The sequence below is a fragment of the Melanerpes formicivorus genome, unplaced genomic scaffold (genome assembly GCF_026170545.1).
Source record: "Melanerpes formicivorus ecotype bairdi unplaced genomic scaffold, bMelFor1.0.p_v2 SCAF_5, whole genome shotgun sequence".
Taxonomy (NCBI): Eukaryota; Metazoa; Chordata; class Aves; order Piciformes; family Picidae; genus Melanerpes; species Melanerpes formicivorus.
In genome coordinates this window covers 29,809,953-29,825,248 of record NW_027142357.1, presented here as the reverse complement: position 1 = coordinate 29,825,248, position 15,296 = coordinate 29,809,953, and positions in this window count along the sequence as shown.

Sequence of the window (15,296 nt, the reverse complement as noted above, 5' to 3'; positions counted from 1 at the left end):
GAATATGGGAGAAACCTGGTGGGGATCTTAATGAAATACACCCACTGCTTTGGTGCTGCCACAAATGCTTCTTCCTAGTCTGCTAAGTTCAAGTTGCTCTTAAGAAACTTAGTATGTCTAGAGTAACCTATCCAGTGCAGTTCCATGTTCACTGAAGCCTGATCCAGCTCCCTTCCTGTGCTTCCCATTCTAACCCCCTTGGCCTGTGTTTTGAACCTGGAGTTGCTTGCTTCTTACTCTGCTTCTGTTACCATGCTCCTCTGTGCCTAGTGTTCTGCCTCTGCCTGGAAACCTGTGTCTGTCTGCTGTGTTCTGCCATGCTTGGTTTCTTTTCATACTGGATGTTGTGTCTGGGGTGTCCTGTTCAGCTGTGTGAGCTTCCATAGGGATTTAGGCTTCTACAGATCTCTTTAAAAGGTTTGTGCCTTAAGCTAGCACCATGGTTGCTGCACTCCCTCCATATTCGTGTGGCAGTGCATGCCTTGATGGGAAGACATTCAAGCAGCTGTGGTTACAATAATGTTTGCTTCCTGTTGTAATTTGCCTTTCCTTTCCTTTTGTTTATTGGTCTTCCTTCAATTGAAATCAGCTTAGGTGGCAAATCTGAAAAGCGAGGAAACAACATTCTGTGATCTGAGTGAAGCACAACAATACCCAGGCTGTAGCAAGGCACTCTCAGCAGCTTTTCTTGGTGATAGTGTCTGTTTTTAGGCTGCCTGTGTTATTAATACATTGCTGTCCTGGGAGATGCACGTAAGCAGAAATTTGGACACCTGATACTTGCTAAACATAGTTTCCATAGCAAGTGGACAGACGTGCTGTGTCATGAGTTATGCCTCAGTCCTTGCACTGAGTTTTTATTTCTCAGCTCTCCAGTTGTTTGTTCGTTCATCTTAGACAAACACAGACCTTCTGGCCACAGATTTTAAGGCAGGCTGTGAGGTGTTTTTACTGGGATGTTAGAAGTGTTTAGGGTTTGGTTTCAAGGCATAACTTGCAAGCTCTGCCTTTCTGTAATGAGTCACTTTCGTGGAGCAGGTTTCTTGGACACTTACAGCTGTAGCACCATTTTCATGCTTCAGAAATGCTCAGGTCCTAGTGAAGTCTTCTGATTTACACTGTTTATTCCAGTTTCTCTGCCTTGCAGGAAAGGGAGCTGGACTTAGGGGTGCACTGCATTTTCCCATACATGAAGCACTGGAAGGGAAATGTGGGAAGAAGAGCAGAACTGGCTGCAAAATAGAGGGAAGAAATGAATGATGAAGCCAATGTTTGTCAGTGCTAGACTGCTCAAAAGTAAAGCTGAAGTTTGATGTTTTTCTTACATCTTTTGCCTGTTAGATGGGCCCAGGCTACACAGTGTTTCAGGAGTGCGCTGCAAACCATGGTTCAAGTGATAGTGCTTGCTCATGAGCCCTGAGTGGAGGAGGAGAGCAGGCTGGGCAAGTGATGCTTGCTTTTATCAGTAACAAGCCTGTTTGCTTGCATACCTGGCTTTTGAATGGCTGCAGCCCCAAGGAACAAGGCAAAACCCGTCTGCAAATAGTTTGTCATGCAAGGGAGGGTTTGTGCATGGCTTGGAGGAGTGACATCCTTTCCTCTCCAAGTAAAAGCACCAACGAGGCAGGGGTAGGTCTAGAAATGTCCTCTTCTCCCAACTTTATCCTTCAGAGTGCTGGGATATTTTGTTCTCACTTTGCCTGTGGGTGTAGCTGGCCAGGGTAGGGCTGTGTTGTGTGAGGTGCTGTGCGCATCTCTGCCCTGAGCAGCGTGTTGCAGTTGAAGGCTTGGCAAGCCAGTAACAGGAGTGCACCTCCACTAGGTGTTTTCAAGGAATACCCCTGCGTCCTCTTAGACCTGACTCCTCCATTATCCAGGATGCTGTTGAGACACATCCTGTACTCCAACTCCACGCAGGAGGAATCTGCACCTTTTAGGCCAGGGATACATGGGAGATGGTGAGGAGTCTGTTCTGTGCATCAGGCTGCTGCCTGGCTCTGCTAATCCAGGCACATCCCGTTCTGGCCAAGACAAGCAGCTGTCAGAGCAAGCCGAGGAAATGGTTAACTGCATGAGTGAGAATTGCTAAAGTGAAAGATTTTCTTCCATGCAGGGTGCAGGGAGGCCTCTCAGCACTACTCCCTTCCAGTACTAATTAAGCATATGGCAGGTACAGAGATGTTGGCTGCCCTAGGAGGCTTGGACTAGTTACACACCTAAGTGTGTGTGGCCAGTAGCTATGTGGATCTCCTATGCTGGGAAAGGATAAACTACAGAGAAGCTCCTACATGAGTCTTCGCTCCAATCAGGGGAGAAGATGTCAGTTTATAATTATCTTCAGGTGTGGTGTTGAGAGCAGGCAAGATTGTGAGGATGAATGCTGCAGGAATTTGAGACAGTATGATGGGTGTCTGCAGAGAGCCCTGGGCACTGGGGTGACCTTTTGATGGCTGTACGTTCAGTCCTGCACTTCACCTACTGCTTGGAGTCTAAGGGCTGCCCTGGACCTGAAACTTGCTGTTTTAAAGATCAGGGAGGAGAAGAGCAAAACCCCTTGTTTTTAGAATAGTTCTGGAAAGGGTTTCTTTCCAGTGCATTTGTCAGGTGCTGACTAGGAAGAGGGCTTGGTGAGCAGGCATAGAACTGAAAATCAGGCTGCTTGCTCTGCAGTGTGACATTGCTGCCAATTTCACACAAGTGCACAAACACCCATCTTCTGTGTGGTTTACTTCCTTTAAAAACTAGCAGGGAAATAGAGTTACTACTGTTGGGATGGCTTCACAAGGCTGAAAATATTGCACCCTTTTGAGAGTGAAGGCAGTACCTAGCCTCTTAGTCTTGCTGGATGTACTCAGTGCTTCTTGCCAGCATGCCCTGCAGAAGGCAGTTGCACAGGGGGCAGTGAGCAGGGGTCTGTGCCAAGTACACAGCAGCAGCACAGCTGCTTTGTCTTCTACAGGTTTTTCATTTCTGTAGCTGAGAGAGCTGGAAGGGATCCAGCATGACTGTCAGGTGCTGGGCTGCATTTGCAGGTCTGCCTGTTAGATGGGCCGCCCAGAAGTGATGGGCAGCAGAAATGTCAGATTAATCTGTAAGGCTTTTCCCTCTGCTATCCCACACAAAGACACAATGTTTGTGGTTTATTACCTAGGTAATGCTAAAAGCACATGTATTGAACTGTATCCTAGAAAACAAACCATCCAGATTTGGATCTGCTGGAGCTGTCAGAGCTTTGTGACTGGGCTGGCAGGAGCTATCAAAGTGCGAAAGACTAGTTTCAGAGGCAGTATGGATTCTCCTAAGGCTGACCTGTCCATTGTTGTAATGTCAATGCAGCCATGTCAGATGAATCATAGCCCAGTCCTGAGAAATACTAGCTCAGGACTTTTTCCCCATCAGTTCATAATTCTACAAGATGAAATCCTGCCACATTAATACCGAGCATAGATTCAATCAGTCAGTTGTTAAGAACCATTTGGGGTTGGTGATTTGGACAATCGGTTTCCAGTGTGCTGTCGGTGTCTGTTTGCTGTGCTGCTCTTCAGTGTCAGCCCTCTTGTTGCATTTTGTAAGAGCTTCCATTAATTTCAGTAGAAATCTGCATTTGGTGTGAAGGGTGACCTAATCTTGAAAAAGGATCTTAATTCACTTAGCCTCTCTTGCAAAGCTCAGCATTTTTTCCCTTGCCAGGAGCAGACTGCATTCCTAACCTTGATGTGTCACTTTCCAGTTGGGTTAATATTTGGGTGAGGATGAAAAGGAAATGTTTTCCAAAGATGAAAAGAATCCATGCTGCTAAGGTATGTGCATGTGTGATGTGCAAGCTTAAAGGGAAAAAAAAATTGAGCATAATTGTGTTTGGATAGGTGGAAAAAAAGATAACACAACACAGATAGCTATGAAATAACAGCAGATGACTATAGAACAAGTACAGGAAGAGGTAAATCCATTGGAAAGAGTGTAAGTGGAGAATTATGAGGGAAGAGGAAATGGGTCTGAAGTGTTGTTTAATGTAAATTTGAATGCAAGACAAAAATAGGACCCCCATTAGTTTGACCTGTAAATGTCTCTTCCCAGAGGCTTGAGGGCAACCAGCAAAAATACGGTCTCTGTAGCTAGTAGTCTGTGCTCAGTTCTGGGGGAGTTTCAGCTCAGTCTCCAGTCACAAAACAAAAAGTGCCACAATTAACACTAATTGGTACCTTCCTTGATGTTTTGGCCAGAGATAATGCACCATCCCCTTCCTCCCTGGAGGCAGTCACTCCAGGTCAGAGGAAGAGGCCTATGATGATGTCATGTGGCTCACAGGACCTTTGTGCCAACTGGAATCTTGAATCAAACCAAGCTTGCACTGTGTGAGGGCTACGTGCTTTGTATGGGATCTCTCTCCCTGAGTGGCCAGGAGCATGGCAAGGAGTGAACAAGGGCAAACATAACCCGTGTGCACAGGATGAGCCTTGAAGCCATTTGCTCTATTCCCTGTAATCAAAGCCTTCTGCTCTCACGTTTTCTTTTCTTTTTGGTGTCCGAAGCGAAGCTTCATGTGCCTTCACGTGGGAGTTAACTGGGTTAGCAGCCTGCTTTGTTTGTGGCAGCTCTCACGTGGAAAAAGCTCGATGCAAAACACTGGGGCTTGGCAGGAAAGTGTCAATTAAAGACGGCAGTGCAGGAGCATATTGTCTGAGCTGAAAGTGCTCGAATCTGGGGCTGTTAAAACTGTCACATGCAAAGGAAAGAACAAGGTATGATTAAATTTAATGCTGATCTGAAGTAGCTAGTGCTTTCCCTGTTTCGGATGTTGTTGTGCAGTAGGGATGAGGACTCTGTTCCTTGTCTCACAGATAAGGGATACAGGAGCTTGTGCCACAGTGGATCAGCAACATTCAGAAGATGGGTGCTTGGGCTTTACCTTGCCTTGGTCCGTGTTAGTTGTCTGTGCTAGCAGCAGTCCAGCCTTCTCCTTATCACTGCGCAAGTCTGTTCAGGTGACATATGCAAGAGGTGTTGAGTGCCATGAGATGTCAAGGGAGAGGTGCAGCACTACATCAGGTCAAGTGAATTTGTTCTTCCTCCTTAGCCATGCAAGTAGCCAAGTTAGGACTGCACATAAAGGAAACATGGCATTCTAAGTCTGTGTGGAAGTGTGCTCAGCTCTAGGGCAGCAACCCAGGGACAGCCAGGCTTTGATGCGGCTACATCTGCTGTCATGGGCAACTGCATCATCACACTTGTCATTCATAAATGAATATATTTCTCCTTGAAGCGCTTGGCCCTCAGATCCTGAGCAGACATTGTGCAAAAGGGCCCTGAAGAAAAGAGGAAGAGCAAGTCACTCAGGTACAGTCAGTGTTTCTACTGAAAGAGCCTTCCTCCCAATCCATGTATCTGCTTCCCACTAGTTCTATTGATGTGTTTTTGTTTGAAAGAGCAGTGTTGGTACATGAAATGTAGCAGGGAATAGTGTACTTTGCTGGTGGACTGATTAGAGAGATACATGTTGCTTTGCCAGGAACAGAATCCTCTCGAGAAACAGTTGTTCCTGCTCTTGTGCACTGGCCCTGCCTGTGCTGGAGACTGGTAAGTAGATACGGAGTTTTAAAAATGAGAGTGTAGTGACAAGTACTTCATTGAGGCACATTATACATAAGGGTAATGCCCAATGCCTGCTGTTAAACCACTGGTAGAGTAGTCATTGTCATTGTGATGGTGGCAGCTCCTCCAGTTCCCTTCATTTAGAGAGTCCTTTCTGCATCTCGGGGTGAATCCCCGAGGGCTGGTTTAAGTAGCATGGCCATTACCTAACAAAAACTTTGGAGAAGCTGAGGTGTCCATGCAGACTGGATTCCATCTGGATACTTGGGTCTGTTTGCCCTTGAGATACCCCAACGTGCCTTCATCGTGGGTTTCCATTGAGGACTGTCAGAGGCAGTGGACATGTAGGTTTGTCATGGGTGGTGCTACAGCTCACGTGGATTTATGTCCCTGTGAAAGCTGATGGACTGTGCAGTATAATCAACAGCCTCCTTTCAGGAGAATCAAAGAATATTGAGATGCTGGGAGGCTCTGAAAGAAGGCTTAAAAAAAATACTAAAAATCATCCATGAAAGGCCCATGTTCTACTAGAGAAAGCAGGATGAGGTGTGCAATATAGCATCTAAGAAATTACATAGTACAGTACTATATGCAGTAGCAATTAATTTTAAGAAACCTAAAGGTGAGAATCAGAACAGTGCATTCACTGCCCACTTCTAAAAAGTTTGAAGAAAGCCTGCAGGTTACAATGTATTTTAGGCTTCTTTTCCTAATGAAAATGAGACTTACTTGATCTGTCTGCTTGTATTCAGCTGTCAGGCTAGTCCCCTCCTTGTTCCTTCTCAACACTGAGGGAGGAGGAAAGAATCTCAAGTTTCCTGAGAAGCAGAGGGGGAAAATAATCATTGCCAGCCTCAGGGAAAGGCTGGACGGAGCTTGGGCACCATGTGGTTCCTCTGGCAGTAACCTGTGCATGTATAGAGCCCTGAACTACCCATACCTCCTCTTGCCTGTGTCGCCTTAGAGGGGAGTATCACAGGACACACAAAGGAACGTAGAGCTGCCAGAGAGCAGGGTGAATTAGCGGGACAAAAAGCATAGGTCTGTAGGAAACGTTAATACTGCCACTGAGGGAGCAATTTGGTTATCCTAAAAATAGAGGCATAAACTGTTCTAAAAGTCTCTGAAAGGAGCCAAGGAAACACTTGTAATAACAGGGAAAAAAATCAAGATGTTAGAAGTGATTAAATGACAGAGACATTTATTTCTGTGCAGAGACTCTGCCTGTTTTATATTAAAAAATGTGAAGAAAACATTTAGGGAAAGACTGTGTTCACAGTTAATTTTGCATTGAGGAAGCTGTTGAGTCTCATGCAGCTGCACCAGAAGTCTTGCAAAAGACCACAAGTTAAAATGTATTATTTTCTGGGCAACTTTTATCTGGGATGGAAGTTCTTAAGAAAAACAGCAAACCAAGTGCATCTCTCTCCATTTCTTTATGAAGCTTTAGACTGCTAGTGATCCTAAAATCAGCAGGGCAAACGCCCAACTGTATCAGAAGGCAGTACTGAGAGATTTCCAAGGTAAATGCCTCTTTATGGTAACACTGAACAGAATGATGTCACAGCAAACATGTCATACACACTTAGTGATTTCTTACCACAGTTAGGTGAAATACTGCTTATCACAATGCATATAACTTAGAACTATTTCAATTTCTGTATTGTTTTCTTGTTCAAAGTGGAATGTGATGGTGTTTTAGGTAGCAGAAAGGGATCTACACTCTCCCAAGAAATTTTTGCCTGTAGTTCTAAGATTCAGGTGAAAAAGAACAGTAGGTGCTGTATTAACATACTGGCGACTCTACCCTGTCATCGCTGCTGTTAGGAGACTGCAGAAAGAGATAAGAGCAAATGATTGGAGTGCTGGTTGCAGAACTACCCATTTAGGGAGGGAGAGCACTCAGGTTAGGGGCTGTCCCTCCACTGAGTGCACATGGATAATAATGTGGGGACTGGAAAACCACAGCAGGTGAAGCAGAGCTGTTGTCTCTCTACCTTGGGTAGTACTTAGCGAGTTAGGGCTCTCAGGAGATTAGCTACTGCCTGGGGGGTGAGAACCATGGTAATTTCTAAAGCCGGTTTGTAATTGCCTGCTCTCAGTTTACACAGAGATGGCATCCTTTTAAGCACTAATACCCCCAGCTTTCTCTTGACATCTGTGCAGCCTGTTCTACTTTTTACACTCGACCTATGTTAATATATATATATATATTTAATGCATAAGCAGCGCTTATGAATTCTTCTGGAACGTGATAGTACAAAATTCGGTAATTTGTTCTTTTTTTGCCATGTGGAGGGGGCTTGCCGGAAGGCAGCCCTGTGCCAAAAGCGTGAGCCATGAACAAAGACATTTATTATTTCCAGAAGCTGAAAGGGAACCCATTTATTTTTTTTTTTTTTTTTTGCACAAAGAGTTTTTTCCTTGTGAACTGCTCAGGTATCTCGTACTACATACTTGTTGGGAACTGCAACGTTACACCCACCAGCTGCTTCCTGCAGTTGTAGGTTCCCTACAACCAACACGGGAGAAGCAGTCCTAAGCTTAGAGAAGAGGGTGGTGAAACGTGTTGTTAAAGAGGCTGTGCACAGGGAGTTTGTTTCCCGTTGTCACCTCAGTCGTGGACTAGGAACACCGCAACTCATTCCACTTGGGAGAAAGAATTAATTGCTTTTAAATGCAGCTTCTAAACTAACACTGCCCGAAGCACGGCTTCCCTCGGGAGGCAGTCATTAAAAGAGAGGGCTATGCACTGACCGGCAGGTTCAGGCAGCACTCAGCCTCCAGCCTCTGTATCCTTACTCAGTGTCGGGAATTCCTCTCGGAACATTGCAGCCTCTCAGAGGCTCACCCGCCAGCCAGAGACACTGTTTCCCCTGAAGCTTTCTGCGAAGGCGGATCCGCCGGTGCTCGTTGTGCAGCCCGTCCTGGCTCGCGCCCCTGCCTCCCAGCAAACCGCCGCCCGGCGGCTCTGTCAGACCCCACGCCTCCCGCCGCGCGGGCCGCGTCGCCGTGACGACCAAGCCCGCCCCTAACGGCCACGGCAGGCGCGCGTGCAGGTGTCGTCTTCGCGCATGCGCACCGCGCACACTGACCTCAGCGCCGTCCCGCTGAGGGGCTTCCCCCACCACCTACCATAGAGAACCACGGGCGGCGCATTTTCACCGGCTTTCGCCCCTCACTCTATGGTACGTGCTAGGGCCGTGTCTATGCGCGCCTCTGGCACATGCGTGGTGCCGGCCCGGGAGCCTTCTAGAGGCGCGGGGCGGTGACGCGCCGGCGTGGAGGGGGTGCGGGTAGCGCATGCGCGCTGACTCCCATTCTTCCCGTGGCAGCGGGGCGGGCGCAGCCATGCAGCGCAACGGGCGCCGCCGCCGGCACTGACCGCCGTCCGGCCCCCGCCCCGCCGCTATCTCCCGCTCCGCGCCTGGCAGGTAACGCCTGCACCGGCACCGCGCCGAGCGGGGAAGGCCGCGGCACCGAGGGGCGGTGGCGGCGGGGGAGGGGGAGAAGTGCGGCCAGAGGCTTTGTGTGGTGCCGCCGCTGGGTGAGGGGGCGGGGCGGGGTGGGCACCTCCGGGGCCGTCCCGCCTGTGGCACCGGGGCGGGAGCGCAGTACTAGGTCGTCTAGCGGTGCGGTCTGTTGGAGGGGAGGGCGAGGACGGTTCGGCGGCGTAACGGCTGCTGCGGGAGCTGGGGGCTGCAGGGGCCTAACGGCTGGTGCGGAGGCGTCCCTTGGCGTCCCCGCCCCTGGGGGCCAGCGCCGCGGGCAGCTCGGGGGCGCTGCGAGGGTCAGCGAGCTGCGGGAGCCACTGGCCCTGGCTCCTCTCGGGCGTAGCAATGGAGCGGGCTGTTCTGCGGTCAGGGCTTGGGGCCATGCCGCCCGGTGGGAGCGGGGCCACCGAGCCCCGGCCGTACGGGCGCGGGAGACGCGGCTGCACTCGGGCAGTCGCTGGGCAGAGGCCGCTTGTGAGGTTCGCCGCTGCCGCAAGCGCTGGTTTGTACAGGGCGGTGAAGTGCAGCCGTGTTGCGCTCACTTAGCAGAGCAGGACTGCGATAACGCCTTGAGGCTGCTGTATTATTAAAGCCATCTTGCGATTTGGGTGGATTCTGCTCCTGTACTTGGCCCTTTGTGCACGTGTCGTGCTTTACTTCGTTTATTTCTCTCAAAATTTGTAATGCAGGGTGGAGGGCTGGAGGCTTGTGTAGAGGTGGATTGATTATTAGACAAATTCTGCAAAAATCTTCGGAGAGATGCTAGATCAGAGTGAAAAAAATGCAGTTTCTAGGTATGTTTATATAGGCCTGTGTGGGCTGTATTAAAGGTATTTTTAATGTATGTGTCTTCAGGTATTTGTGAGGAGAGGAAAAGCTGCCTACTTCCCCACCCCTTCTGCACAGTCTCTTGAGAAGGAAGTGGGAAACTGAGGCAGGATGACAAGCTCCAGGTTGTATGGGAAGCCTTTGATGGGGTAAAATAGACTTCACAGGTGTGAGGATTGTTCTGACCAATAGATCCTTCTGTCCCTTACAGACTCATTTCACAAGTCGTTATTTAGTAAAGGGAGCAACAGTTAAGCAAGAGTCATGTTCCAGGCCCCCTTTGGCAGGGCAGAGATGTGGACTCCATGCTGGTGCTTGTGCCAGAATCTTGGGAAAATATATTGGAATCTGTTTGCAGACTGCATCTCTGTTGCGTGATCCTTTTGATGACACCCAGGTGCTTTTGAAGGCAAACCAAAGTATTGTCTCTTGATAGCTGCTATTACAAAAACACCACTTAGATCAGTAGTTCTCGAATTGGGTTCTTACCAGGTCATTAGAACTGCAAGTATTTGCTTCTGTGTGGTATTCTGAACTGGATTTAAAAGAGGTTTGCAATTGGAGAAGGGTCTGCGACTGGGTATGTTTGAGAACTTCCAATAGTGGTGAGCTTTTGCTAGAACAAAGGACTACACCAAGCGCAGCACGGAACTGCAGTACTGTCATCTCTTCCTTATCATGGCAGCATAGTTTGCTGTGTGGAGCAAGCCTTTGTGCTGCAGTCCTAGGCTCGGCAAAGTCTGACTTTTGCTTGTTTTCGCTGTTGAACCCTGTCACTGGGACTGAAGCCTGGAAGTTATGAGAGGGACAGCCTAACGAGTTATGGCGTCTCCACGGGTAAACCTCTGTTTCATAGTTACACTTGTTTAATGCTTTCTGAAAAATTGCTGCCAACGTAAATCGACTTCTTTTATCAAACTGATGTCTGCAGCATTCTTTTGAACTTATTTTGAAGTTCTAGGAATTGATCAGACTGCTTCAAAAGTTACTGTTTCAAGGAGACTCCACAGAGTTAAACATTTTAGCCTTGCTTTGCTTGGCTGATAATATACAGCGCTAAAACAGTACTAAAAGTGGGACAGCAGCACGTTTGTGAGATGGAAATGTTTCTCTAGTTCCTGTGACGTTACCCAGAAGGGCAGTTGCAGAGAGTACCTGTGATCGAATGAGGTAGTTCTCCAGTCACCTCTGAAGTTCAGAGCTGCAGAATCTGAGCTGTAGCTTGTGTTACAAAAAGCATATGTTTAAACAGCAAAACTCAGATCTAAAACAACCTTTTTGTTAGAGGCAGATCATTCTGTGTTCTAAAATGTGTTAGACTGTGAAATGTTCAGGTGGATAAAGTAATGAGCTCCCCTGTATGTATTCCCCCCCTTTCAACATACATGCAGATTTTTATGAGAGTGGTGTGGCTTTGAAGCTTGTGGACTACCCTTCTGGCCTCAGATGACTTTGGATCCAGGCTCATGTGTCATCCTGTCTCATTATCTCTGTCCTTGCCTAGACTAGGGTTGGAAATCTTGTTGGCATGCTGCTGGATCAGGCTTGCTGCTGTTAACACCTCTTGGGCTGGCAGTTGTAGCTGAAGCTTTCTCCTGGATTCTGATAGTGCCAGTACACCTTCAAACAGTGCTTGCCAGTGTGTTAAAAAATACTGGCAAGTATATGAAAGTCTCTCAACTGAGTGAATAAAATAGACTGGCTTTTGTCTATTAATTTCTTTAGACTGGGACTTCAGTAAATTGTAAGCAGTCACTGTGAAGGGAAGGGGTTTGCTCCTGCCCTTGATGAAGGATTGATGTTTGTTGTATGCAGAGCAGCCTTAGCTTTAGTGCACTGTTTTATGGTGTGTGGCTCATGTAGCTCTTTGGTTCGTTTCTATCAGTCTATATAGTGTTTAAGTCTGCATTGTGCATTTCTTCAGAGCTCACTCTGTTTTGGGTATTGTCTGTTGGAGGAAATTGTTATCAGTCCTCAGAGCTGTCTGAAAGCCTGTTGTGAGCTAGTTAAGAGCTTTGCATGGTGGGATACTGAACAGTTACACACACACACACAAGTTCCTTGGCATTCTGGGCTGCACTGTTATCTTGTTCTGTCATAGACATGAGAGATCTTTCTACTCTCTTTGGCAGCACTAGCACTCCTGTGTAAAAAATCCAAACTAAAACCCGCCCCCCACCCCCCAACAACAAAACCCAAATAGACACAAACAAAAACCCCAACTCAACCCAGATCCAAAGCAACTGGATAGAATTGTAACTGTTCAAATTATAATAGGGCAACAAATGGGTTTTGTGGTCTTAGAGGCTGCAAGTAGTCTCCAAGAGATTTGATCTCAATTCATGGTTAGTCCTTGAGTCTGTCTGGTTTCCTGTTCTGTCACAAATCAAATCTCTGCATGTTTGGCTCTTTGAGAAGGAAGTCCATTCTGTATCCAGAAACAGTATGCCAAATGGGTACAAGAATAGTTGTTAGAAAAGTATCATTGTCGCTAATTTCTTGGAAGTGAGTGGGCAGATGCAAAAATCTCTAATTTATTTACCCCCCCTAGCAAAACAACAGGCTGAACAGCCTAACCAAGCCAGTCCCTGGTGCAGTGTTTGTGTTTCAGGTTTAAGCTGGGTCCCTTTTCTCACTCTTCACTTGTAGATGCTTTAGATTCCAAGATATTTCAGAAAGCCAAATTGAACCAACAGTTGATTTGCTGAGGCAAAGACCTGGTCAAAATGCACTTGGATTCTGACCTGTGTTTCAAAGTGCTGTGCAGAAGGGAGGAAGGAATCACAGGTATGTCTCTGCTTGTTACATTGCAGGTGGTTTCTTAGCCCAGCAGTCTCTTTACTGTCATTAGAGTTTAGGTCAATTCAAAACCCCTTTGCCTCCTCGTTGTCCTGTGTTTCCTCCACCCACTTTTTAAATGAATCTTAAGTGTTGTGGTGACTTCCTGCAGTCCCTTGCTGCTTGTGTTTGGGCATTCCTTTGAACATTTACTTCCATGCAGTTGGTAAATGCTAAGCTGAATACAATCTGCTTATACCTGAGTGTAAGGGTAGCCTTCCTTCCCTGCTCTGGAATTGAACTGGTCCTAGGTCTTGGTTTCTTCTGGTTGTTGTCAGCATTTGGAATCCATCTGCAGCTGAAAGTTCTTCTGGTTTTGACCAGCTGTTTCCACAACGGTTTTCAACCCTGGAGAACAGGGGTAGGCAAAGAGCCCTAGTTCATCTTGCTGACAAGCTTGTGTTTGGAGTTACAGGGGAAGAGATGGGCATTAGCTAGATGTATGAAGAGAGGACAAGAAAATAAACCTTTTCCAAGACTGTTGACTTACAGATTGCTGCTGCAGTCTGTTACAGGCTCTTATATGTTCCTGCATCAGCTTGGGGTATCTGACTGGTCTTCCTATCAGCAGCATCTTGATATGACTTGTTGTCAGAAGCATGCATACAAGTCATTAGATTAGAATTAGAGATGCTTTTGTATATGGATGTAGTATCTGCTTACCTGCCATGAAGTTCTGTGAGTGAAATTCTTTTAGGTGTAGACTGCTTGGCATGTTTTCCCCTCTTTGCTCCTACACCACCCACATTTTCTTAAGACTGTCTAAAATACATGTATATGTGTTGAGAAATGTGGGGTGCAGAGAGAAGAAATCTTCCTGAAAGGTGCTTAGTTGGACACTGTCCCCAGAGGGCTTGTGCCAAGGCAGTGTGTTCTTGTGTATTGCTTTTCCATTCCAATCTGTTATTTTACTACTAGCACTCATCTCTCAAATACTTCTTAACAGAGTAGTTCTGGCTTGTACTTTTACACAAAAACATACCTGCTGGTTCTGTGTTACTAGCCAGTTACACATCAATAGGGAGAGCAAGATCCTGGAGGATTTGTTGAGTATGGGATTTGTATCAAACCCATTCATCTTTTTAAAACAGTGGCTCTGAGTTTCAACCCTATTCTTGTCTGTTAAACAGATGGTATCCTCCCATTTTTTTTTTCTTCAGGTGATGTACATCAAGGGATTCTTTTCACCTTCAGGACCAGCTAAATTTGTGGTTGTAGCCTAAGGGACTTTATCTTTTGCAATACAGGTGGAAGTCACTTGATCTGCTAGTAGTCTGGCAAGTGATGGTCACCCTGCTCTAATTGTCAGTAGTGTTCTACTTGCAAACCTTGTGAAATATTTTACCCACATGAGGCTGCAAGTGAAAGTCTCTCCTTTTTATTTCCCTGTTCCTGGTGATCCAATATTGCTACTGGACTGTGAAGTGGATTGGGATGTGACTCAGGATAAGTTTTGTCCTACACTCGTAGTTGCTGTAGGAAGGGGGTTGAATGCCACCTTCATTCTTCTGGGATGCATCACCACAGCCCTCAGGAGGCCTTTTGCACCCTTGGGTCTGACAGCTTGCAGAGAAGAGCTGGAAGTTGTAGGAAGGCAGTACTGTATGGTTTGTTGGCCAGAATCCCACAGATGTCAGAACTGGAGTCTGCAGGCCCTAAGGTAAGGCTAGATTTTCAGAATGAGGGAGAGAAGGGATATTGTACACACAAACCTACAACTTAGGTACTATTCACAGAGTAAAAAACAGTCATGAGGATATATTTTTTTTGTTTGGTTGGCTTTCTTTTCTCCTCTGTGGTCCAGTAGGCCCCTCATAAATTGTTTGTAGTGTAGTACCATGTACTCATGAACTAAGATGGAGTCGCACAGAACAGCTTCTAACATCACTGGATTTTGATTTGCATCTTGGCACTCAAATTTAAAAGAAGGGGACCTTGAAAGCTCATTCTAGACTTGTCCTTGGTCTCAGACAAAGATGAAACTAATTTCAGAAAGGGGTTGTATTAGGAAAACAAAGGATTCTAAAGCTCATCTAATTTTCTACCCTACTCTTGAAGGGTTACTTCCATTCTACAAAGTGGTTCCATTAGTGTAGGGTGTTAAGGTCACAGTGAGGTGACCTGCAAGCTGCAACTTCATTACTGTGGAGAATTTTTTAATATTTGATGCCTTCAAATCAGTGGCTCTGTTTGAGGTGTTCAGTTACTGAGACAGCAATGCAGACCTTTAACAGAGGTATAAGTATTCCTGTTATCTGAAGCTTATCTTTCATCTTACCCAGGGTAGACTAATGCAACTTTCACAGCTAGCATCTGTCCTAGCAGGATTGTGTAGGGGCTAGAAGGCCTTAAGATGGCTTAAACCCTGGAAATCTTTCAGCTGTCTTCATGCTGGAAATCTGCCTGAGTTTTCTTTATGGCAGTGAAGTTATGCCCTGATGTAGATTGATTGCCATCTGTACTTCAAACTTGAACTCCTTAACAGACTCCAAGCAAGTTTGAAGAACAGCTAATATTTAGCAGAGTTCTAGCAAGCCTTCGGCC